The sequence below is a fragment of the Momordica charantia genome, assembly GCF_013281855.1.
Source record: "Momordica charantia cultivar OHB3-1 chromosome 9 unlocalized genomic scaffold, Mcharantia_2.0 BLBB01000009.1, whole genome shotgun sequence".
Classification (NCBI taxonomy): Eukaryota; Viridiplantae; Streptophyta; class Magnoliopsida; order Cucurbitales; family Cucurbitaceae; genus Momordica; species Momordica charantia.
The window spans coordinates 19,871,263-19,895,533 of record NW_028275167.1 but is presented as its reverse complement, the minus strand read 5'-3'; the positions used below and the strand labels follow the sequence as shown (position 1 = coordinate 19,895,533).

Below are 24,271 nucleotides of genomic sequence, written 5' to 3'. Positions count from 1 at the left end.
GTTTATTTTAGATGTAAATGTAATATATAAACATACTTAATTGCATATAGAGTTGTTTATTAGTGAATGAGTATATTAATTTATCTTAATTCTAAAATTAAAAATAAAAATAAAAATTTGATGAAATAAAATATATGAACAAAAGAATGAAAGACAAAAATCTAATGAGAAGATGTCCTCAGCATAGAAATTTGTGAAACTTGTGTTTCAAAAGGGCGTCGAATAAACATCTTCGATGTCTCCTTTGTATCCTTAAAATGTCAAGTATCTTACATTCCTATAAAACAAACGTGTGAATCCAGATATTCATCTCATGGATTCCCACGAAGTACTTTTTTAAGTTCAGAGACTTGTTAGGTACAACATTATACAATTAATAAGGGACTTTTTAGATAGTTCTTAAATTTTGGGAACCTATTAAACACCATTCTAAAAAGTCCGAGGATCAAATTTATAATTAATATATATAAGAATAATGAGGGTAGGATTTTGAGATGTGTTGATATGATGTTTAAGTTCTTTTAAATTTTACTATTTCATATTTTCTCTCTTTTTCATGTTACATGGTTCTTTGAAGAGTAAAACCATATTTATTTGTTAGACCTGTACAGTGTCGGATCCAGGATTATATGTCAGGAGGGGCACAAATGTATATAAATATAATGGAAAAATCAATTTTATACTAGAATTTGACGATGTGTATCAATTTTTGCACCATACAATTGGACAATGTTGTAATTTTCATCTTGAATTTAAAAATGTCACACAATTTATCATTCGACAGATTTTCATTTGAAAATTTTTTGGAAAAAATAATCTCATGTGTCAAATTAATAAAAAAAATACATAATTAGTATGAAAATAATTGATAGGATTTAGACAAAATCGACATTAGAGTTGTTATAAATTTGTAAGCTTTTGCAGAGTTATTTAACCGTTTATATTGTGCATTAATCCAACTTAATCTGAGAATTTTTATTTTTATTAAATTGGTAAGTTTTTGTGGATTTTTTAAATTAATGGGACGAATTAGAATAAACTTAATAGAAAGATAAAAAATTATAACAATTATCTAAGTTTAGGGTTATGAACCTAACTTTATTAAAAGAAATAATTCCACAATATAAATTTAATTAGATATATTTGGTAAAAAAAAATTTAAATTATTGTTTTAAATGAAAAGAATTAGACATATTTTGTCCAATAAAAACATTTTAAAAAAAATTGGACATAATTTTGTAAAAAAAAAAATTGATAAGAAAAGACACAGAGGTAAGGTTAAGACATATTTTATCAAGAAAAGACAAGAGGTAGGTTAAGACAAAAAAAAAGGCAAATTCAGATTTGAACTAGGGACGGGTAAAAAAAAAGAAACAAAACGAAAAAAAAAAGGCAAATTCGGATTTGAACTAGGGATGGGTAAAAAAAAGGGAACAAAACTAAAAAACAAGGCAAATTGGGATTAGAACTAGGGACGTGAGAGTAGGGGCACGCCAATAGACAACAAATATTAGTTTTTATTCAGACGCATGCTAAATAATGTTTAGTTAAAAATTCAGAGTCACGTGCCTTTTGGTCCCTTCTTAGATTCGCCCAAGGACATGTATAGTTGTGTGATTACAAGTATGTATTTTTGTGAAAGTTTATATTCGCAATTATCCTCTCTTGATCTTACTTCTTGTCATGAATATGTAATTACAAATGTGTTTTGCTAAATATGACTATACTCTATTAATTAATAGTGAATTTGGAATGCCTCATGAAAATTGAAGTGTAAAATAAAATAAACTAGTATTTGATAAACATAATTATAAAATAAATAAAGTCGTTGGCCTCCAAAATATGTTCTATAAACTCGCCTTTGCTGGTATCAACTTTTTAATATTTGTTGCAATAATGTTTATGTAATTTATTATAATTATTATTCGTTTTTTTTAGTACGAAGGAGAACCTTCAACTTTTAAGATTAATTATGTTCTATTATACTATATATTTAATAGTGCTTTTTAAGAGATCCAAAATTTCAAAATGAAAAAAGAGACCGATCAAAAGAAAATGAAAAAAGAAAAAAAACATATTGAATTAAAATATGAAAAATAACAAAACTTTATCAATATATAAATTAAAACAACACTATCTTGCACCAGTGGTCTAATGGTAGAATAGTACCCTACCACAGTACAGACCCGGGTTCGTGATCATGGGTCGATCAAAGTCGTTTGATCCTCATACGAAAATTCTTGTTGCATCTGAGCGCGATTATATTTTTTCCTTTCTCTATTTTTTGGGAAAAAAAATTATTTGTTAAAAAGAAAAAGATGGTTATTGTATAATATTAATATAAAATCCTGAATCAATTTCTATGAGATCTAAATATGTTTTTTTTTTCACGAGATTGTGAAATTTTTTATATTCTCTTCATTCTTTATCTTAATTATACTTCGACGAACAGTACCTATACTATTTATTATCATTAAAATTTTTTTATAATATTTACAACTAATTTTAAATAATTAATTCACCATCTTTTAAGATATCAAAATAAAATTTAAAAAATTATTGAATTAATCACTTTTTATATATCAACAATATGATCGTCAAATTGAATAGTAAATGACTGCTAAAATTTAAAAAATTTAAGAGTACTACAAATAAATAAATAAATATATATATATGTATGTATATGTATGTATATGTATATATATATATGTATGTAGATGTATATATATATGTATGTACATGTATATAAATATATATATGGTGCAAAATATATTTTTTTTAGTGCAACAAATGTCAAAACAATGATTTGAACTTTCAAACTCAAGAGAGAAAGTAGAATCGCTAATCTATGCTTGTATCGTGTTTATGGTAAAAAAAATTATATTCAATTCATCAGTTGAATTAAATATTCTTAATAATATGGACTCACAAAACTAATAATGGAAGTAAATGTGGAAGTTACCTTAAGTGGCCTACTTTCCAAATAAGATCATTAATCAATTATTGTGGCTGCCATATTTGTAAATGATATATCTGTATATAAATAATATATGTTCTTCGATTACCGATCATCCAACAATCTTTTAATCAGACTGATAAATTTACTGCATTGAATTTTGTGAGAGATGGCTAAGTTTTCTTGCTCCCTCTTTTTCCTTGTTGTCATTCTTTTTTCAGGTTTGTTTTTAAGATATCTCTATGTTTGGTCTTCAAAGTTATTAGATATGGATAATATAAATTTTTAAAAATTTTCGAACCATGACTCTATATTATGGTGTAGTTTATATGCATGTTTTTTACTAAATATGTTATTAGGTCGGTAAATTATAGTTTTCATATTAATACTTTAAAATTTTCAGATGTTTCCCCTTATTGATATTTTAAATTATTAAATCAAACTTCTATTTAATAGTACCATTTAAATTGAATGACAAAATGTTTTTTTAGTGGAATGATTATGGAGTGATTTAATTGACAAGTAATATCTTAATATTAAAAAGAATTTTATTCATGTAAGCATAATTCAATTAGTCACATTTCTTACCTCTCTAAAAGTGAGAGGTTTGAATCTGCCCCTCAAAATTATTAAATCCTTTTTTTAAAAAATTATTAAATCCTTGAATTATGTTTTGAAAATCATAATTTTTTGTTTTTTTTCCAAATATGAGGTGTGATATTGAATCTTCAACCTTAAGGAAGATAATAGATATCTTATCTACTTAACTATACATAAGTTAATCGAAATGAGTTCCAAGAGTCGTGTAAGGCAAAGTTTTTATCTTAATTTTCTCAACTAATTTATTGGTTTAGCAATGTTGTAAAACTTGAAATTTTGTGAGAAAAAGCCCTATATTAACCTAAATTGAAATAATATTGCAATTTTTTTTGCAGCTGCATTGATGGTGCCTAAAGTAGTTCATGCAACACAATGTGAAGAGAAGTTGTATGATTATAGCTGCATACCAAAAGAATGTAACCAAAAGTGTCAAGCGAAGCACCCTAATTCATCATCTGAATGTGTTCCGCTTCCTCCAATGCCCTTTAACTATGCTTGCTATTGCACCTATGACTGTGCTTGAAACCAAGTTCTGCTTTTCTTTTCATTCAACTGATCGTATGGTGATGTCATAATTCCCCATATTTCCATCAATAAAAGAGTTGGATGACTTTATTCTTATTAAACATTTTTGGATCCCATGCATTTGAAGTTATTCTCTTCATAAATGGAGGCTCTCTCTCTCTGTCCTATTTGGAATGGGACCTAATTTTTTATTTTTTGTCGTAACTAACAATAAATACAACAATGAATTTTCACGACAATAAACTATCATAATGGTTGGACTAGAATTGTGTACCCATGAAGCTAAGAAGGTCTTAATATGTGATAAGCATTATTCAAATGTGTCAAAACTCATCGTGCTCATTTGGCAAAATGAGATATTGAAATAAAGGAGAATCGTAATAGGCTAAAATAGTTGAATATGGCACCTAGACTAAGTTTTTTGAAATATGGCAAAATTATTTAGGATAGATGTATATCGGTGTCTATTAATGAGAGACATCTATCGATATCAATTAAAGATAAGGTCTATCATATGTCTATTATTGATATATCTATCAATGATAGGTTTTTCATACCACGCTTGATCACTAATAGATTCATGCAAGGTTGATCTATATTGATCACCTTAATTTTTTAATTAAAATTGTGTCATATATTTGGTAATCTTTTTAATTTGTGCTAGATTTGCTTTTTATATGGGCAATTGACCCTTAAAAACAGATACTTCTATTTTAAAGTGAGTGTGCATATGAACGTGATACCTTTAGTAGTATCCCAATAAAAATTGTCTATTGAGAAAATTGTAATTAATGGATTTGTTAAAACTTGGTCATGATAACGTGTCAGCCGTTCAATGGGCTAGCTATTAGAATATCAATAGATCTTCTAATTTACAATTGAATACTCTGAATAATTTGTTTTGTCTTTTTATATCAAATAGTCATGTGACATCAGTATGCCTTTCATACGACATATCTTGATTAAATTACTTATGTTATGTATCTATTTATTTATTTTTAGTTCAACCAGAAGCTATGAGATTTGAACCTCTTATCATTAAAAATGTAATTAATATCTTGACATGTCGAGTTATACTCATGTTATCACATAATTAAATATGGCATGTTACAATATATATGAGTAATTTTAATGAAGCTTATCTAAAAATGTCTAACAAAGCTTATATAATTATTTCAAAATTCAAAAGTAGCTAAATCTAATATTAAAAAGAAATAAAAAATTAAAACAAAAAAAATATTATAAGATATTTGCTTCACAATTATCAACTTCATATATGCTACACACATGACAAGTAAAATCGAATAACTAGGCTGATCGACAAAGATTGAAAAACACATATAATGCAACACATGTAATGCTTGAACCGGATGTAGTTAGATATCCAAATTTATTTTGCAATTGGTACATTCTTATCATAAATAGTGTACTTTAAAGTACGCACATAGTTCATCAGAAAAATAAAAGATATATCATATGAAGTTGTGAACATGTAACTTTGTTTGGGGAAGAGAATACCCTGGACACGTGGAGGACCCCTATTGGTGCTCCAAGATGACTCATGAATCATGTCCAGCTCAGACGAGATCACCACTACTAGCGTTGATAGATGCTAAGTATGAGGGCCGAGGTGAACCTGGCCGAGGTCCGACCTACCGGGAAGCTCGGTGGGGGCCGATGCGAATTACTGTCAGCGGCGTGATTATCGGGCATAATCGTCGGTCCCGAGATTACCGGGCATAACCGACAATCCCGAGATTACCGAGTATAACCGTTGCGAGATTAGCGGGACTACCACCCATAAGTAGAGGACTTCACTCCACAATCAGGTACGATGATTGCGAGCCTCGAACTAAACTGGGAATCCGACCTATATTGACTTGATCGTCGGAGTGCTCACCTTTTTGTGCAGGTCCGCTCAAGTGTTCAGGTCGGTCCGCAGGCCGAGTTCGAGCTGCAATCTGAAATACGCTGTTGTGCACATCCTTGCATAAACATTTGGCGCCGTCTGTGGGAATCGACAATCTAAGTCATCTCAATCTTTTTAAACCATTGCGCGAACGAAGATGGTTCAACCCACAAACTCGACCAATACGGCGGACCGAAGGACCCTTGCTGCCAGCGATGCCCACCAGAGGGAGGTCGGAGCAGCAGCGGTAGAGGGGCAAGGTCACGACGGCCTAGCCACAGCACCCCTCTGCAGGTCGGCGCGGATCATCGCGCCTGCCCTACCGCCTGCGCACCCGAGGACGTCCAAGGCCACCCGTGGCCGAGGTGGGACCTCTAAGAAGGGCGCCCGGGGCCCAGTCCCGGCTCCAACAAGCGAGAACTTTGACGCACTCCAGAGAGAGATAGAGGCAATGCGCACACAAATGCGCTCCATGGAGGAAATGTATAACGAAATGATGCTAGCTGCAGACGCAGGGTCCCGATCTGAAAATCGAGTAACGCGCGTGGACGTACGCGAGCAAAGGGGTTCCCACCTCGGCCCAGCCGAGGAGGAACGTCCCGAAGACAACGAGAGCGAGGGGTACACTCGCCAGAGGGAGACCTCCGTGAGCATCTCAACAGAAAGAGAGGCTCGTCTCTCCGAAAAGGGCAGTCACCATCCCGCTCACACAAGAGCTCCAACCAGCAGGCTGAATCCTCTCACAATCCCGCAGGGATAATCACAAGGGAGGAGTTCGACCAGCTGAGGGTCAAGCTTGATGCTCAGGTGGAGGCCTTAAAGGCCAAATGTGAGCAGAAAGACGATTCACTGAACGATGGCGACTTGGGAGAATCGCCCTTCACCTCGGACGTTTTGGAAGCACCAATCCCTCCGAAGTTCAAAGCTCCTACCGTGAAGCCTTATGATGGGACGAAGGACCCCAAGGACTATGTTGAGGTCTTTGAAGGCCTCATGGACTTCCAAGCGGCATCAGACGCAATCAAATGCCGCGCCTTTCAGAACGCGCTTACTGGCAGCGCGCGATTGTGGTATTGGAGACTGCCAGCCAGGTCGATCTCGACCTACTCTCAGCTGAGAAAGGAGTTCCTCGCCCAGTTCTCTTCTCGGCACTATGACAAAAAGACAGCGACCCATCTCGCCACTATCAGGCAGAAGGAGGGTGAAACGCTGCGGGAATATGTCACCAGATTCCAGGAGGAGCAGTTGAAGGTCGCACACTGCTCCGATGACTCGGCCATGTGCTATTTCCTCACCGGTCTAGCCGACGAAGCCCTCACGGTGAAACTTGGAGAGGAGGCCCCGGCCACCTTCGCCGAGGTGCTTCAGAAGGCGAAGAAAGTCATCGATGGACAGGAGCTCCTCCGAACCAAAACCGGCCGACCGGAACGAAAGATCGACCGGGGCAGAAGTGGAAAAGATGTAGAAAGGGCAGATCCCAAGTCCAAGGCTAAGGGATCCTTTTTCAGCGGCCGAGCTGAGTATCGAAGGGCGGAGAGCGAACCTACCAGGAGCCGACCTTACGAACGCTTCACCCCGACCACGATTCCAATTTCGGAGATCCTAACAAACATCGAGGAATCTGGAATGGAAAAACTACTCAAGCGTCCTGAGAAGCTTCGGGGAGCTCCGGAGAGGCGCAGCAAGGACAAGTATTGTCGCTTCCATCGGGAGCACGGCCATAACACGTCAGACTGCTGGGAGTTGAAGCACCAAATTGAGGATCTAATTCAAGATGGCTACTTCAAGAAATTTGTGGGAAAGCCCAGGACCAGCTCGACAGAGAAAAAGGAAGAGCGAAAGCGTTCAAGGATGCCGCCCCGGCGCACTGACCGACCTGCGGTCATCAATACCATTTTTGGAGGGCCAAGCGGGGGTCAGTCCGGACATAAAAGAAAGGAGTTAGCCCGTGCAGCCTTGCATCATCAGGGAACAGGGGCCGACCTGCCCAATCACCTTCGACGGTGCAGACTTGGAGGAGGTCCACCTGCCCCACAATGATGCACTTATGATTGCTCCCTTGATTGATCATGTGGTGGTCAGAAGAGTGCTGGTAGACGGGGGCGCATCCGCTAACATCCTGTCCTTACCGACCTACCTCGCCTTGGGATGGACGAGGTCGCAATTGAAGAAAAGCCCGACACCGCTGGTTGGGTTCTCTGGAGAATCGGTCATCCCAGAGGGTTGCATCGACTTGCCCGTCACACTGGGGCAGGACCGAACTCGGGTCACTCAAATGGCCGAGTTCGTGGTAATTGACGGTAGATCGGCTTATAACGCCATCTTTGGGAGACCCATCATCCACTCATTTCGGGCCATTCCCTCAACACTGCATCAAGTTTTGAAGTATCCCACCCCCAATGGCGTGGGCACGGTCCGAGGAGAACAGACCGCTTCGAGGGAGTGTTATGCCTCCGCACTCAAAGGCTCATCGGTCTGCGCCCTCGAAACTCTCGCTGGTAGGGATGGGACGCTCGAGTTCGAGGCCGACCTGCCGAGGAAGGAGTTTGCCGCACCCACTGAGGAGCTCGAGCTTGTTCCTCTGCTTAGTCCCGAGAAGCAGGTAAGCATAGGAACCAAGCTGGGGGCCACTGACAGAGAGGAGCTAATCCACTTCCTCAGATCCAACTCGGACGTCTTTGCGTGGTCCCACGAGGACATGCCTGGTATTGACCCGCGAATTATGAAGCATCGCCTCAGCATAGATCCATCATTCCGACCTGTGAAACAAAATAGAACACCTATAAACAAGGAGATGAGTGATGTAATTGTTGAGGAAGTTAGCAAACTTTTGAAAGCTGAATACATAAGAGAAATTTCGTATCCCGAGTGGCTCTCCAATGTTGTATTAGTTAAAAAATCTAACGGCAAGTGGAGAATGTGCGTAGATTTTACGAACTTAAATAAGGCATGCCCGAAAGATTGCTTCCCACTGCCGAGGATTGATCAGCTCGTGGACGCCACAGCCGGGCACGAACTGCTCACCTTCATGGACGCCTACTCTGGGTACAACCAAATCAAGATGCATGTCCCAGATGAAGGTCATACCGCTTTCATAACAGACCAAGGTCTGTACTGCTACAAGGTCATGCCCTTCGGGTTAAAGAACGCAGGAGCGACCTACCAGACAATGGTGAACAAAATGTTCGCCAAGCAGATCGGCCGGAATATGGAAGTGTATGTGGACGACATGCTTGTCAAGAGCAAGCAGTCTAAGTCGCACCTCTCCGATCTGACCGAAGCCTTCGAGGTTCTGAGGGCATATCAAATGAAGCTCAACCCCGCTAAGTTTGCCTTTGGAGTCTCTTCGGGAAAATTCCTCGACTTCATGGTGAACAACCGGGGAATCGAGGCCAACCCCGAAAAGATTAAAGCCGTGACCGAGATGGAGGCACCGAAGACGCTGAAGCAGCTTCAGTGTCTCAATGGCAGGATTGCGGCCCTGAGCCGGTTTGTCTCAAGATCGACAGATAAGTGCCTTCCTTTCTTCAAAATCCTACGAAAGAAAGGGTCGTTTGAATGGACAGCGGAGTGCGAGCAAGCGTTTCAGCAATTGAAGAGCTACCTCTGTTCGGCACATTTGCTCGCCAAGCCCATGCTGGGGGACAAGCTCCAGTTGTACTTAGCAGTGTCTGAAAGTGCCGTCAGCTCGGCCCTAATCAGGCAAGAGGAAGCGCGGCAAAACCCGGTCTACTACACAAGCAAGGCTATGACCGAAGCCGAGACTAGATACCCTCAGATGGAGAAGTTGGCTCTCGCTTTGGTCACCTCGGCCCGACGGCTTAGACCATACTTCCAAGCCCATACGCCGGAAGCTTCTGGACGCCTAATGAAGTGGGCAATAGAGCTAAGTGACTACGACATCCAGTTCGAACCCAGAACTGCGTTGAAAGGACAAGCAGCGACAGATTTCATAGCCGAGCTCACACCACCTTCCGAGCTGAGCGAGTCCGACCTACCTTGGACAGTCTATGTCGACGGATCCTCCAATGAGAAGGGGTGCGGAGCCGGGGTCCTCTTGCTCGGACCAGGGGGCGAGCGATTTGAGTATGCCTTGCGGTTCGGCTTCCGGACTTCTAACAACGAGGCTGAGTATAAAGCATTTATTGCCGGCCTGCGAATCGCTAGACCATTGAGGGCCTCTTGTGTTAAGGTCTTTAGTGACTCCCAGCTGGTTGTGAGCCAGATCAAGGACGAGTACCAAGCCAAAGACACCCGAATGGGGAAGTATTTGGGCAAGGTCAGATCGTACCTCGCCCAGTTTCGAACTTACGACGTAAGCCGAATTTCGCGAGCAGAAAATTCTAATGCTGACGCCTTGGCCAAGTTAGCATCGGCGTACGAGACCGACCTGGCCAGGTCGGTCCCCGTCGAGATCTTGGATAATCCCTCGATCTTAGAGCCAGATCTGATGGAGATCGGCGCTCCAGAATCCTCATGGATGGACCCGATCGCGGACTTCATTAGGGGCAACTCACCACAAGACCCCAAGGAGCGCATAAAGTTGGCAAGGCGGGCAGCTCGGTTCGTGGTCCGAGATGGGGCATTGTACCGACGTGGCTTTTCCCTGCCTCTGTTGAGATGCCTAACCCCTGAAGAGGGCCTGTACGTCCTCAGATAGATCCAAGAAGGAGTGTGCGGCAATCACTCAGGCGCCCGGTCGCTGTCAGCCAAAGTGATCCGACAAGGATACTATTGGCCGACCCTCAGCCAGGACGCCAAGAAGTTCGTTAGAACTTACGACAATTGCCAACGCTACGGAACCATAATCCACCAACCTCCCGAGCTGCTCACCCCCATCTCGGCCCCGTGGCCATTCGCGCAGTGGGGAGTAGATATCATTGGTCCTTTCCCTTTGGGCAAGGGCCAGACCAAGTTCGCTGTGGTTGCTGTGGATTACTTTACCAAGTGGGCCGAGGCCGAGGCGCTCTCCCACATAACGGAATCCAGAGTTACGTCCTTCGTATGGGCGAATATCATATGTCGCTTTGGTATACCGCAGGCCATCGTGACAGACAATGGGAAGCAGTTTGACAACGCCAAGTTTAAAGACTTTTGCAGCAAACTCGGCATAAGTCATCTTAGCTCGTCCCCCGCACATCCGCAAGCAAATGGGCAGGTGGAGGCAGTCAACAAGATCATCAAGCGAGGCATCAAACTTAGACTGGACTCCAAGAAAGGCAGGTGGGCCGAGGAGCTACCAGAGGTTCTATGGTCGTACCGGACCACCAAACGAGAGTCGACGGGTGAGACCCCGTTTTCCCTGGCCTTCGGCTCCGAAGCTGTAGTCCCGGTTGAGATCGGCATGCCATCTGACAGAGTAGAGCATTACGAACCTACGACAAACGAGGAAGAGCTGCTCCTCAACCTCGACTTGTTGGAAGAAAGAAGAGCAATGGCCTAGCTACGCCTGGCGGAATATCAGGGCAGAATGGCCAGACATTACAATGCCGGTGTTCGACCTCGGGCCTTTCAGGTCGGACATCTGGTCTTAAGGAGGGTCCAAACGCATGTGGGTGCCCTTGATCCGGCTTGGGAGGGCCCGTTTGAGGTCAAGGGCATAATCCGACCTGGGACGTACGTATTGGCCGATCTACAAGGAGACGTCCTCGCGCACCCGTGGAACGCGGAGCACCTGAAGCGTTATTATCCTTGAAATGCCGGCAGGGTTTTTAACGGATCTGTAAACACTGTTTCAACAGAATTATGATCGGAATAAATGTGGTGATTTAATTTCACGATTCTGAGTTCGACCAGAAATTAAATGGGGGCCACGGACTCCCACACGGTCGCATTCCAGAAGTTGGTTCAAATTCAATCCTCCGAAGCCTAAGGGTACGAGGTGCGATGTTAAAAAATCCAGAGTTGGTGCAACGCATTGAATGCTAGACATAGATTCAAATTCAAACTTTCAAATTATTTTAATTAAAGGCGCGACCTCAAAAGTGAGGGGTGCGAGGTGACAGTTCAAAGAAAAAGCAAAAGATGTTGCCAATAACAAAGTAGAAACAAATGGGAGCCTCTTTATTGAATGGAGAGCAGAGCCAAGGCTTATAGACCTTGCAGCTCTGCCCTGACACTTACAAACAAAAAAGGAAGAGAAGAGAGACAGAGAAAAGCCTCATGAAGGATGATCGCCTAAGAGTCCGCCTGAGGAGTGCCCTCCTGTGCGGCGCCGACCTGGTCCTCCTCGAGATCGGAGTAGTCAGAGTCCAGATCTCTGACATACCGATCCACCAACGTTTGGGGGCCAGGGTGCCGCCAGGCCCAGACGCCCACTTCTCGGCATACCTCCTTTTCAGACCGCTGAGATCGATCTGAAGGTCAGGCATGTCGGAAGCAATGCCCTTCATGAGGAACTTGAAGCCCGCGTCAGAGAAGTCCTTGGCAAATCCATCGAAGTCAGGATGCTGCCTAAACGATTCCTCCAGTAGGACTCCGTTGCTGAGGCGCTCCTTCGCCGTCTCCAGCTCGGCAGTCGCATGCTCCAGCTCCTTATCCTTCGCTTCAAGCGCCTGGAGCATGTCGTCCTTCTCCTTCAGGAGTTGGAACTTCTCCTTCTCCAAGCCCCTGGTGATAGCGTAGGCAGCTTGGAGTTGGGCCTTGCGCCTGTCCTCTTCCTTCTTCAGCAGCTCGGCCTGGGACTCCACCTCGGCCTTCAAAATCTCCACCTCAGAGTGAGCCTTCAGCAGCTCATCCTTCATGGTGGAGGAAGCAGCCTCCAAGGCAGCAGAGAACTCCTCTTTCTCCCCCGTTGCCAGAACTTCCCTCCCATCCAGCTCGGCCTTTACGGCCAGAGCCGATTGAATGGAAGCAACAAACGCCTGAGAAAAGGTACAAAGAAGAAAGTTAGACCGAGCTACCTGTTAGGTAAATTGAGCCAAAATGGACACCAGTCTTACCTCAGCGGCGTAGTCGATGGTTCTCTGCAGAACCGACCCTGGGTCGCTCACAAATTTGGATGCCCTCTTTAAGCAGCGGTCAAAACTTGCAGCCGAAATGCGGGACACCTAGTCTCTCACCCCAGCACTCGACGGCTGAACTCTGAAACGTGCCGTCACGTCGGACGTCCCGCCCATCCTGGCCGCAGGATCGTCCACCCGATCTGCGAAACTTGCAGGCAAGACCCCGCAAGCTCCGACCTCCGAGGGGGAGATCGCCTTCTTTTTCTTCCTTCTTCGCTTCAGAGGGTCTTCCTCCCTCACCTCCTCGCCCAAAGGCAGGGCGTCCACCGCCTCGGTCTGATCCCTGGGGCGCTTCTCCCTCGAGGGACCCCCAGAATACTCCAGCTCGATCACTGGGGCTGGATCTTCCGAGGCAGGCCCTGCCACGGCAGGGGTGGTAGGTTTCGAACTCTGGGCGGCCTCAAGAGCATGGGCTTGGCCCTTGGACTTGCGCTTCACGCTGCTTGCAAATCCGCAAACCATGGCTGCAAAATAAAAACAGGGGTCATCACAAGGTTAGAGGAAAAAGGGGGAGGCAAGCTCGGCATACCAAGTTCAGAGTTCGGCCTTGAGGATTCGATGGGACGAACTGCAGGGTTGTAATCGAGCAGCCCGGACTCAAGCAGCAGCTCGTCGGTCACCAGGGTTCCGACCTTCCTACCCCTCGGAAAACGCTCCTTGTAATATTTCAACGTGTCGAAGGAGGCTTGCGTAAGCTCGGGGAATGGTCGGATCGAAATTGCACGGAGACAAAATCCGAGTTAGACCTGAATGACAAAACAAAAATACAAAAAGCCAGAACTACTTCGTACCTAGGTTCCCAAACCTAGTGGGGACGTCGAAGAAGGAACGACCTGACTCGTCCTTTACGAGCCATTCCCCAGAAGCGTAGAACCACTTCCCCACACATCCCTTGATGAAGGTCGGCCCTCTAACTATACCGCATGCGCCTTTCCTTGCACACATATAGAACCGACCAGGCTTCTTAGCTATCCTTTTCGCTTCGAAGCACGCGAGGAGCTGGTCTACGTCCAACAGCTCGGCCTCCTCACTATCCCGAGCTCGTAGCCAAAAAAGGATGGCCAAAGCGAAAATGACACCCCACCCATGGGGGCCACTTGAGCCGGAGCCAACCCAGTCCGGAAGAGAAATTCTTGGACAAAAGGGTGAAGGAGAAGTCTGAGGCCGTACTAAAACATTTTGAAGTAGAGAGTGACCCATCCCTCTGGAGGATTGTCAGCTCTCTCCCCCTCCTCCGGAAGCCTGAGGAGGATGTTCTCAGGGATAGCGAACCCCCTACGAAGGGATCCGAGGTAGTGCTCAGGTATCCTAGAAGGGTATTCCAAACCCGAGGCGTCACTATCCTCCCCGTCATCGGAGAATCTAAAGTTTTCTATCTTCTCGAGCTCGGACTCTAACCTACGAGCTAAGTCCTCATCGGATCCTAAGCTGCTGCTAAAAGAGGACGACATGGCAACTACGTTCGAAAGAGAAAGTGAGGGAAGAGACCGACCTACCAAGGGTTCGAGCTGCCTTCAGATCGAACTCCAAGAATTCAGGGAACGTAAGGTATGACCTGAAGGATTGGGGGCATTTATAGCCCGTCGTAAGAATTTCCCCACCGTACACGTGTAATCAACGAGCGGCTAGGATCCTCTCTAAGATCCGAAGCGTCGGAATATTTGAATATTCCGACGATAAATCTTCCGCGACGGTTATATTTTCCCACGAATAGGAAGTCGCCACGCGTCCAAAGCAAATCGAATGAACTTCTCTGCCAGGTCGAGATCGGACCAGACAGAGAGGGGGCCAATGTTTGGGGAAGAGAATACCCTGGACACGTGGAGGACCCCTATTGGTGCTCCAAGATGACTCATGAGTCATGCCCAGCTCGGACGGCCGAGATCACCACTACTAGCATTGATAGATGCTAAGTATGAGGGCCGAGGTGAACCTGGCAGAGGTCCGACCTACCGGGAAGCTCGGTGGGGGCAGATGCGAATTACTGTCAGCGGCGTGATTATCGGGTATAATCGTCGATCCCGAGATTACCGGGCGTAACCGACAATCCCGAGATTACCGAGTGTAACCATTGCGAGATTAGCGGGACTACCACCCATAAGTAGAGGACTTCACTCCACGATCAGGTACGATGATTGCGAGCCTCGAACTAAACTGGGAATCCGACCTATACTGACTTGATCGTCGGAGTGCTTACCTTTTTGTGCAGGTCTGCTCAAGTGTTCAGGTCGGTCTGCAGGCCGAGTTCGAGCTGCAATCTGAAATACGCTGTTGTGCACATCCTTGCATAAACAAACTTCATATAAATATTTCAAACAGTGGGATGCCTTGTAGAAGCAATAGTTTTTAAAACCAAACAAGTTAGTGTTAAATTAAAGGGTCAAATATACAACTAGTCCATTTAGAGATTTTAATTTAAAAAATAGGTTAACTTTTGAGAATTTTCACCTTGGTCTAAAAATGGTGTGTTTATGAAGAAATCCATAAGAAAATTACCAACTTACCCATTCAAATATATATATTTAATAAACAATAAAAGAAAAAATAAAAAAATGAGAATGGAGGTCTCCATTTCAAATCTTTCTCTCAAAACCCACATACCCCTTTCTTTTTCTCCTATTCACGCCATCAAACCCTAATCTCTCTCTTTCTCTCCCACTAAAACCAGTCTCCACTCCTTTCCTCCCTCCTCCAACGAGAGCAAGCGTCGGCAACCTACGATAGAAACTTGCACCGGCACGTCCTTGAACAGCAACGAGCAATGAGATCTCCAATGATCCTACAACAAGATCCCAAATGATCTTACAACGAGATCTCCAGTGACCCTACGACGAGATCTAGTCCGTCATGAGCAGCGGTCTGCAGCAGTAGAAACACCTACAGGCATGACAAACTTTGACACATAGATCTGCAGTATCATTGCAATAGAAGCTTGACACCCAAGATCTAAAGAGTTATCTAGCGACCCACGAACTTGTCGGCAATAACCTACGGATGGTGCAAACTCTAGCAACCCCATTTACGATTCTAATGCTAAGATATATAGCAACACCCCTTGTCGATGCGAACAAGAACTTTCCAATAATGTTTGACGCTAACCTTGTTGGGTTTTATGCCCTAAACTCGTGGTTTGTAAACATAAAACAAATGTTTATTCAATAAAGTTGTTATTGATGTTTCTCTTAGAATTGCATTAACCCAAATCCAATAAACTAACATCTGAGGTTATGTCATGTTATTGAAATAGTATATAACATATATATAGTATGTATTTAATATACAGTGTATATATTTGATATACAGTGTACATATATACTGTAGATTTTCGATATATAGGTGGATATACCGTGTATGATCACTAGACTGCTGTGAAGGGAATCCTTAAGTATCTTAGTAGAACGAGAGACTACAAGCTCGTGTATGGCTCTAAGGAGTTGATCCTTACAGGATACACTAACTCTGCCTTCCAAACAGACAAAGATTCAAGGAAAATGTTTCCACTGCAACGTGGACGGACATTGGAAAGGAAATTGCCCGAAATACCTGGCCGAGAAGAAGAAAGCCAACGAAGGTAAATATGATTTACTTGTTTTGGAAACTTGTTTAGTGGAGAATGATTACTATGTTTGGATACTGGATTCAGGGGCAACTAACCATGTTTGTTCTTCTTTTTAGAGAATTAGTTCCTGGAAGCATCTTGATACTGGGGAGATGATTCTCAAGGTCGGAACGGGAGACGTCGTCTCAACAGTCGCACTGGGAGACCTAAAGTTGTTTTCCTATAAGAATACATCTATATTATTAGATAATGTGTATGTAGTTCCGAAAATAAAGAGGAATGTAATTTCAATTAATTGTCTACTAGAACAATGTTATTATATTTCTTTTTCATTAAATGAAGTGTTCATTTCACGAAATGGTTTTAATATTTGCTCTGCAAAACTTGAAAGCAACTTATGTGTGTTAAGACCAACCATAACTACAGCAATTTTAAATACATAGTTGTTTAAAAATGCTAAAACTCAACACAAAAGACAAGTAACTTCTCCTAAAGAAAATACCTATCTTTGACACCTAAGATTAGGTCACATAAATCTCAATAGGATTGAGAGATTGGTTAAGAGTAGACTTCTAAGCGAGTTAGAAGATGACTTCTTACCTCCATGTGAATCTTGTCTTGAAGGCAAGATGACTAAAAGACCTTTTACTATAAAAGGTTACAGAGCCAAAGAACCCTTTGAGCTTGTACATTCAGACGTTTGTGGTCCAATGAATGTTAAAGCCAGGGAGGGTATGAGTATTTCATCTCTTTCATAGATGATTATTCAAGGTATGAATATCTCTACCTAATGCAACATAAGTCTGAAGTCCTTGAAGAGTTTAAGGAGTACAAGACTTAAGTTGAGAACCAATTAGGTAAGACGATAAAAACACTTTGATTTGATCGGGTGTTCGTTTCCTCACAACTAGGAAAAAATTGGTTCAAGTATACACCAAAACAATCGTTGTAATATAAAAACAAGGTCGTCTACATAGGGATTACAATTTTACTTGAAATAGTAAATTCGAATACAGAAAAGCAAAATTAAAAATAAAATATTAAAGTCGTATGGTTGTTGTAAAGGAAATAAAAAAAAACAGTAAATACGCAAGAACATAAATATTCTGCGATTCTGCTCTTGAGCATCCGAAAACGGAAAACAAGTAGAAATATGAAATTTTATGCGAAATGAGGGAAATCGAGGATGAATCACTCTAATGCTCTCACTCAAGTCTAGTTATGCTCTAGTAAACTCCAAATGTTGAATGCCCAAACCGACATGGCTCTCTCCCGAGATACCCAAACATGTTTAACCTCAACTCCCGTTGTAGACTAAACAAGCAATACAAACAGTCTATAGGCACGAAACGGTCAGTCTCATCCCTGAGTATTCACCATTCTACTTCAAAGAGAGAAATCTTACGCAATTAGAGGTAAACACACAACACAAGGACTTTCCCAAGCCTCAAGTGAGCGTAGTAAACTAATAATGTTGGCTAAACAAAATCAATAAGATGAAATAATAAAAACACCTCTATTAAATCAGCATAAATATATATGAGTTACTTAAACATAAATAAACAAGAGCTACAGTGAGTTCATCCCCCCGAAGGTGGGGTTTAGTTCATAACAAAAGAAAAGAGAATAGTGGGTAGAGAAGAAATGTAGCCCATTGAGTCAGGAAGCTTTAGCAGCAGTGAAGATTCCTCCAGCTCAGTGAAGACACAAGGTTCGGCTTCTTCTCTGTCGGCTTCTCCTCGAAATGGGTGAGGAATGTTCTCTAATTTCGATGCCCAAATGGATTTTATGTTTTGAGGCTCTCTGTGACGGCTAGGCACTATTCTGTTATTTATATCGCATCCTTAAAAATTAGGGCACCACTAGAAGGCTGTACGGACACGGTAAAATTGGTGCATATAAATTACTGCATAGTCACACGCTCTAGAGCATCTTGAGCGGCTTCCGACTCCAGCATAAATGCATCTTTCTACCATGCTCCAACGACACTTTGACAGCCTTAGAAGCACTTGACTTAACCTCAACAAATTCTCCAATTCCTATACAAACATTCATAATTAAGCATAATTCATTCAAAATGAGGGAATTGAGAACTCTAATAGCTAAGGGACCTAACTAAGTGATTTATTCTATTTTCCATGGTCTTTTAATAAGGACTCTCACATTTACACATCAAAATTGCCCAAATTATACCACAAAATGCTCTCTTATGGAGAGTTATCATCGAGGTGGAGACTATATGAACTTAAGATTCCATGACTATATGATTGAACATGAAACTACGTCCAAACTCTCAGCACCTAGTACATCTCAACAGAACAGTGTATTGGAAAGGAGAAATAGAACCCTGTTAGACATGGTTCGATCTATGATGAGTTATGCTCAATTGCCTTCCCCGTTTTGGGGTTATGTAGTATACATTTTGAACATAGTTCTGTTGGCTTTTTGGCCTTAATCTCAAATTAATTAATTTTAATTAATTAATTAATTAATGTTTGATGATAACAAACTTAATTTTATTTATTGAAATTTTTTGTATTTTAAAGTGTCCATAGTGTAGAGCTCGTTATAACGATTCCAACGACTGTTAGATCATCCAAATTGGAGCTCAAACGGAGAAGTTACGATTGAAACAAATTGGAAGGAAAAATACCCGAGATGATGAGGTGGACAGTTCGTAAGCTGACAAGTGGCAAACTTCTTTTTAAAATATATATATATATTGAAAAAGAAAAGAAAAATATTAAAAAAATAAAAATAAAAAAAAAACAAAAAACAAAAGTTACCAAAGGTAACTTTGTTAAAAAAAATTCACTTCTCATTAAATGTTGTGTCAGTTTTAAAAAAAATTAAAAAAAAATTTGAAAACTTTACCGTTTTCTCACACACACACACACACATATATATATATATAATTAAAAAAACTTGTCACATCAACTTTCACATCTCTCTTTATATATATATATATTATTTTATTTTATCATTATTATTATAATATATATATATATATATTATTCTTAATTTATTTTTTTTCCAAAATTATCTCACCCTTCATTCTTAATGATTAGGATCTAATGGTTTAAAATTAAACTTCATTTTTTTACCATTTTCTTCTCTCTATTTAAACTTCATTCGCTTTAAATTTCTCTTGTTTGCCTTAGAATTTATTTTATCTTACTTTGTTAAAATTGCATATCTCAAAAAGTGTATTATTTTTGTTTAAATTGGGCCCATTTATGAAAAAAGTTTATATTTTATTAATTAAACCCTATTCACCCCCATCTAGGGTTGCCATACCGATCCAATAATTGGTATCAGAGCGAGGTTGCTCTTCTTTGATAAACTTAATTGTTTTTGAGCTATGGCAACTTTAGGTTTCATCCTTTTTACTGATAGTCAATCTATTACTAAGCCTCCTTCCTTTAATGGTAATAATTATATTTATTGGAAAAATAGAATGAAATTTTTCTTGTTTTCTATTGACTATGATTTGTGGGATGTTGTTGAAGAAGGATTTAAAATTCCAACAAAAGATGTTGATGGTGTTAGAGTTGTAAAGCCTAAAGAAGAATGGTCTATAATTGAAAAGAAAGCATGTTCTTTAAATGCTAAAGCTATTAATTGCTTGTTTTGTGCTTTGAATGAAGTTGAGTATAATAGGGTATCGATTTTTAAAACCGCTAAGAATATATGGGATAAATTAGAAATTACTCATGAAGGAACTAGTCAAGTAAAAGAAACAAAGATTGACATGTTAGTTCATCAATATGAAATGTTTAAAATTGATGAAAATGAAGCTATTTCTGATATGTTTATTAGATTTACTAACATTGTCAATGCTTTAGAACGACTTGGAAAAGAATATTCAAACCTTGAGAAGGTAAAGAAGCTTTTATGGTCCTTGCCTAAACAATGGGAGCCTAAAGTCACCGCCATTCAAGAGGCAAAGGATCTAAAGACTCTCTCCATGGACGAACTCATTGGTTCATTGATGACGCATGAGATAAAGATCAAGACAAATATGGAGGATGAGAAGAAAAAGAAAGAGAAGAGCATAGCATTAAAGGCCATCACCTTGGAAGTTGACTTCGAAGGTGAGAATGCCCTTGATGAAGATGATGTGGCCTATCTCTCACGTAAGTATAAAAATTTCATCAAGAGAAAGAAACAATTCAAGAAGAATTTCTCCAACCAAAAAGAGTCAAAAAGTGAAAAGAGCAAAAAGGATGAGGTAATTTGTTATGAATGCAAAAAAACTGGGTCATATTAGAACCGATTGTCCTCTTCTTAAATCATCCAAGAAATCCAAGAAGAAAGCAATGAAGGCTACTTGAGATGATAGTGATGAAAGTGGAAGTGAAAGTGAGAATGAAGAAGTGGCCAACTTTTGCTTCATGGCTCATAGTGACAAGGAGGATGAACAAGATGATGAGGTAACTCTTGATCCCCTTTCTTATGATGAGTTGTTTGAAGCTTTTGAGAATATGCAAAATGATTTAGAAAATCTTGGTTCTAAATATGTTATGCTTAAAAAGAAATACAATGTCTGAACTAGTGAAAATAGGTCTTTACTTGATGATATTGCCTGCTTAAAGAAAAATGAGCATGATGTTGTAAATATTGCTTGTGATAAGCATGTTCTTTATCGTGATGAGAAAAATGTATTACTTGATAAAATTAGATTTCTTGAGCATGATGGTTGTGAAAAAGATAATTTGATTAAATTGCTTAAGAAAAATGAATCAAATGCTTTAGTGGAACTTGATAAGGCTAAAGATTCTATTAAAAAAATTAACAATAGGTGCTCAAAGGTTGGACAAGATTATTGAAGTAGGTAAACCTTATGGTGATAAAAGAGGTTTAGGCTATATTGATGAATGCTCTACTCCCTCAAGTTCTAAAACGATCTTTGTTAAAGCATCTCCTAATATGCCTAAGCTTGTTGCTCCTAAAGTTGTATCTAAACATACTAAAATTAACTTTGTGCCTATATGTCATTATTGTGGTGTTGAAGGTCATATAAGACCTAAGTGCTTTAAATTAAAATATGCTCAAACTACTAGAAGAAATTTTTCTCAAAGAGCAAAGTTTCACAATGCTCCGAGAAAAATTTTCTCCAAGAAAAGTAAAATGCATAAATTTGTTGTAAAAGATAATTCATTCCATAATGTTGTTTGTTTTTCATGTGGCAAGTATGGACATAAATCTTATTCTTGTTACTTGTCTAAATCTTATGCTTTCAATAAAAATGCAAAAATGAAATGGATCCCCAAGTTTGTTAATGCTAACCTTCTAGGACCCAAACAAGTATGGGTACCAAAGGATCAAATTTAAATTTTTGTGTTTGTAGGTTTGTTTGAAAGCTTCCAAAAAAAGTAAGTGGTACTTGGATAGTGGTTGCTCAAGGCACATGACGGGAGACCAATCCAAGTTTGTCACTTCTCCAAAAAGGATGGAGGTTTTGAAACTTTTGGTGATAACAAGAAAGGTAAAATAATAGGTAAGGGTAGTATAGGTAATGAATCTTCTATTTTGATTGAAGATGTACTTTTGGTTGATGGTTTAAAGCATGATTTACTTAGTATTAGTCAATTGTGTGATAAAGGATTTAGAGTTGTGTTTGATAAAAAGAATTGCATAATTGAAAATGCTAGTGATGGAAAAGTTTTATTTGTTGGAAATAGAGACGAAAATGTGTATACTATTCATTTGAATGATTGTCCTATTGGTGATAAATGTTTATTGGTCTTCCATGATGATTCTTGGTTGTGGCATCGAAGACTAGGACATGCTAGCATGCACTTAATTTCAAATATTTCCAGGAATTCTTTGGTTAGAGGTCTTCCCGAAGTTTAAATTTGAAAAGGATAAAGTTTGTGATGCTTGTCAAATGGGTAAGCAAACCAAGTCTTCTTTCAAATCTAAAAATATGATCTCTATTACAAGACCCCTACAACTATTACACATGGACTTATTTGGCCCTTCTAGAATTGCTAGTTTTAGAGGGAACTATTATGCCTTTGTGATAGTTGATGATTTTTCAAGATTTACTTGGGTTTTGATACTAAAACATAAGGATGATGCTTTGAAAAGTTTTTATAGTTTTGCCAAAAGAGTTCAAAATGAAAAAGAATTTTTGATTTCTAAAATTAGGAGTGATCATGGAGGAGAATTTGATAGTAATGCTTTTGAAAACTTTTGTGAAGAAAATGGATTTTCTCATAACTTCTCCGCTCCAAGAACTCCTCAACAAAACGGTGTGGTTGAAAGGAAAAATCGTACTTTGCAAGAATTTGCTAGGTCAATGTTATATGAGTATAGTTTACCTTCTTATTTTTGGGCGAAGGCCGTTAATACCGCTTGTTATGTTTTAAATAGAGTTTTAATTCGACCCTCTTTAGATAAAACTCCTTATGAACTTTGGCATAACAAAATTCAAAATATTGGATATTTCAAAGTTTTTGGTTGCAAATGCTTTATCTTGAACAACAAAGAGAGACTTGGAAAATTTGATTCTAAGACGGATGTCGGTATTTTCCTTGGTTATTCCTCTACTAGTAAAGCTTATAGAGTTTTCAATAAAAGAACCTTGGTAGTTGAGGAATCTATGCATGTGGTATTTGATAAATCTTTCAATGTTGTTTCTAATGATTCTTGTTGTAGTGATTCTTTATAAAGAAATTTTGGAGATTTACTTGTTAGTGACAAAAGCAAAGAGATTGCTTCAAGTAAGCAAGAAGTGAGCATCAACGAAAATAAGGTGGACGGTTTTTCATCCATGCCTAAGGAGTGGAAGTATGCTCCATCCCATCCTAAGGATTTAATTCTTGGTGATCCCGAACAAGGTGTGAAAACTCGTTCTTCCCTTAATATGTTTAATAACATTACTTTTGTTTCTCAAATTGAACCAAAAAGTTTTAAAGATGCCGAAAGTGATGAATATTGGATTTTAGCTATGCAAGAAGAATTAAATCAATTTGAAAGAAACAAAGTTTGGGAATTAGTCCCTAGGTGTTCTAATGCGTCTATAATTAGGACTAAATGGGTCTTTAGAAATAAAATGGATGAAAATGGAAATATCATTAGAAATAAAGCTAGACTTGTAGCTCAAGGTTATTGTCAAGAAGAAGGAATAGATTATGAAGAAACTTTTGCACCCATTGCTAGATTAGAAGCCATTAGAATTTTACTTGCTTTTGCTTCTTATAAGAATTTTATTTGTACCAAATGGATGTGAAAAGTGCTTTTTTAAATGGTTATATTATGGAAGAAGTTTATGTGGAACAACCTCCGGGATTTGAAAGTTTTGATTTTCCAAATCATGTTTTTAAGTTGAAAAAGGCTCTTTATGGTTTAAAACAAGCTCCAAGAGCTTGGTATGATAGACTTAGTAATTTTCTTATTGAGAATGGTTTTAAAATGGGTAAAATTGACACTACTCTTTTTATTAAGTCTAAAGAAAATGATATGCTTCTAGTGCAAATATATGTGGATGATATTATTTTTGGTTCTACTAATCCTTCTATGTGTGAAGAATTTTCTAAATGCATGCATAATGAGTTTGAAATGAGTATGATGGGAGAACTTAGCTTCTTCCTTGGACTCCAAATCAAACAACTCAAGGATGGTATCTTCATAAATCAAGAGAAATACACAAGGGATTTGCTCAAAAGGTTCAAATTCAATGAAGGTAAAATTGCCAAAACTCCTATGAGCAC

At 39.9% G+C, this 24,271-nt stretch overlaps 1 long non-coding RNA gene across 1 annotated transcript; it reads left to right on the top strand.

Annotated features, from left to right (window-relative positions):
* Nucleotides 1-3,071: 3,071 nt before the first annotated feature.
* On the top strand, nt 3,072-4,182 carry LOC148209162 (uncharacterized). Its single transcript, XR_015787429.1, has 2 exons — nt 3,072-3,177; nt 3,892-4,182. It is a non-coding gene; the product is annotated as an uncharacterized LOC148209162 (long non-coding RNA).
* Nucleotides 4,183-24,271: the final 20,089 nt, after the last annotated feature.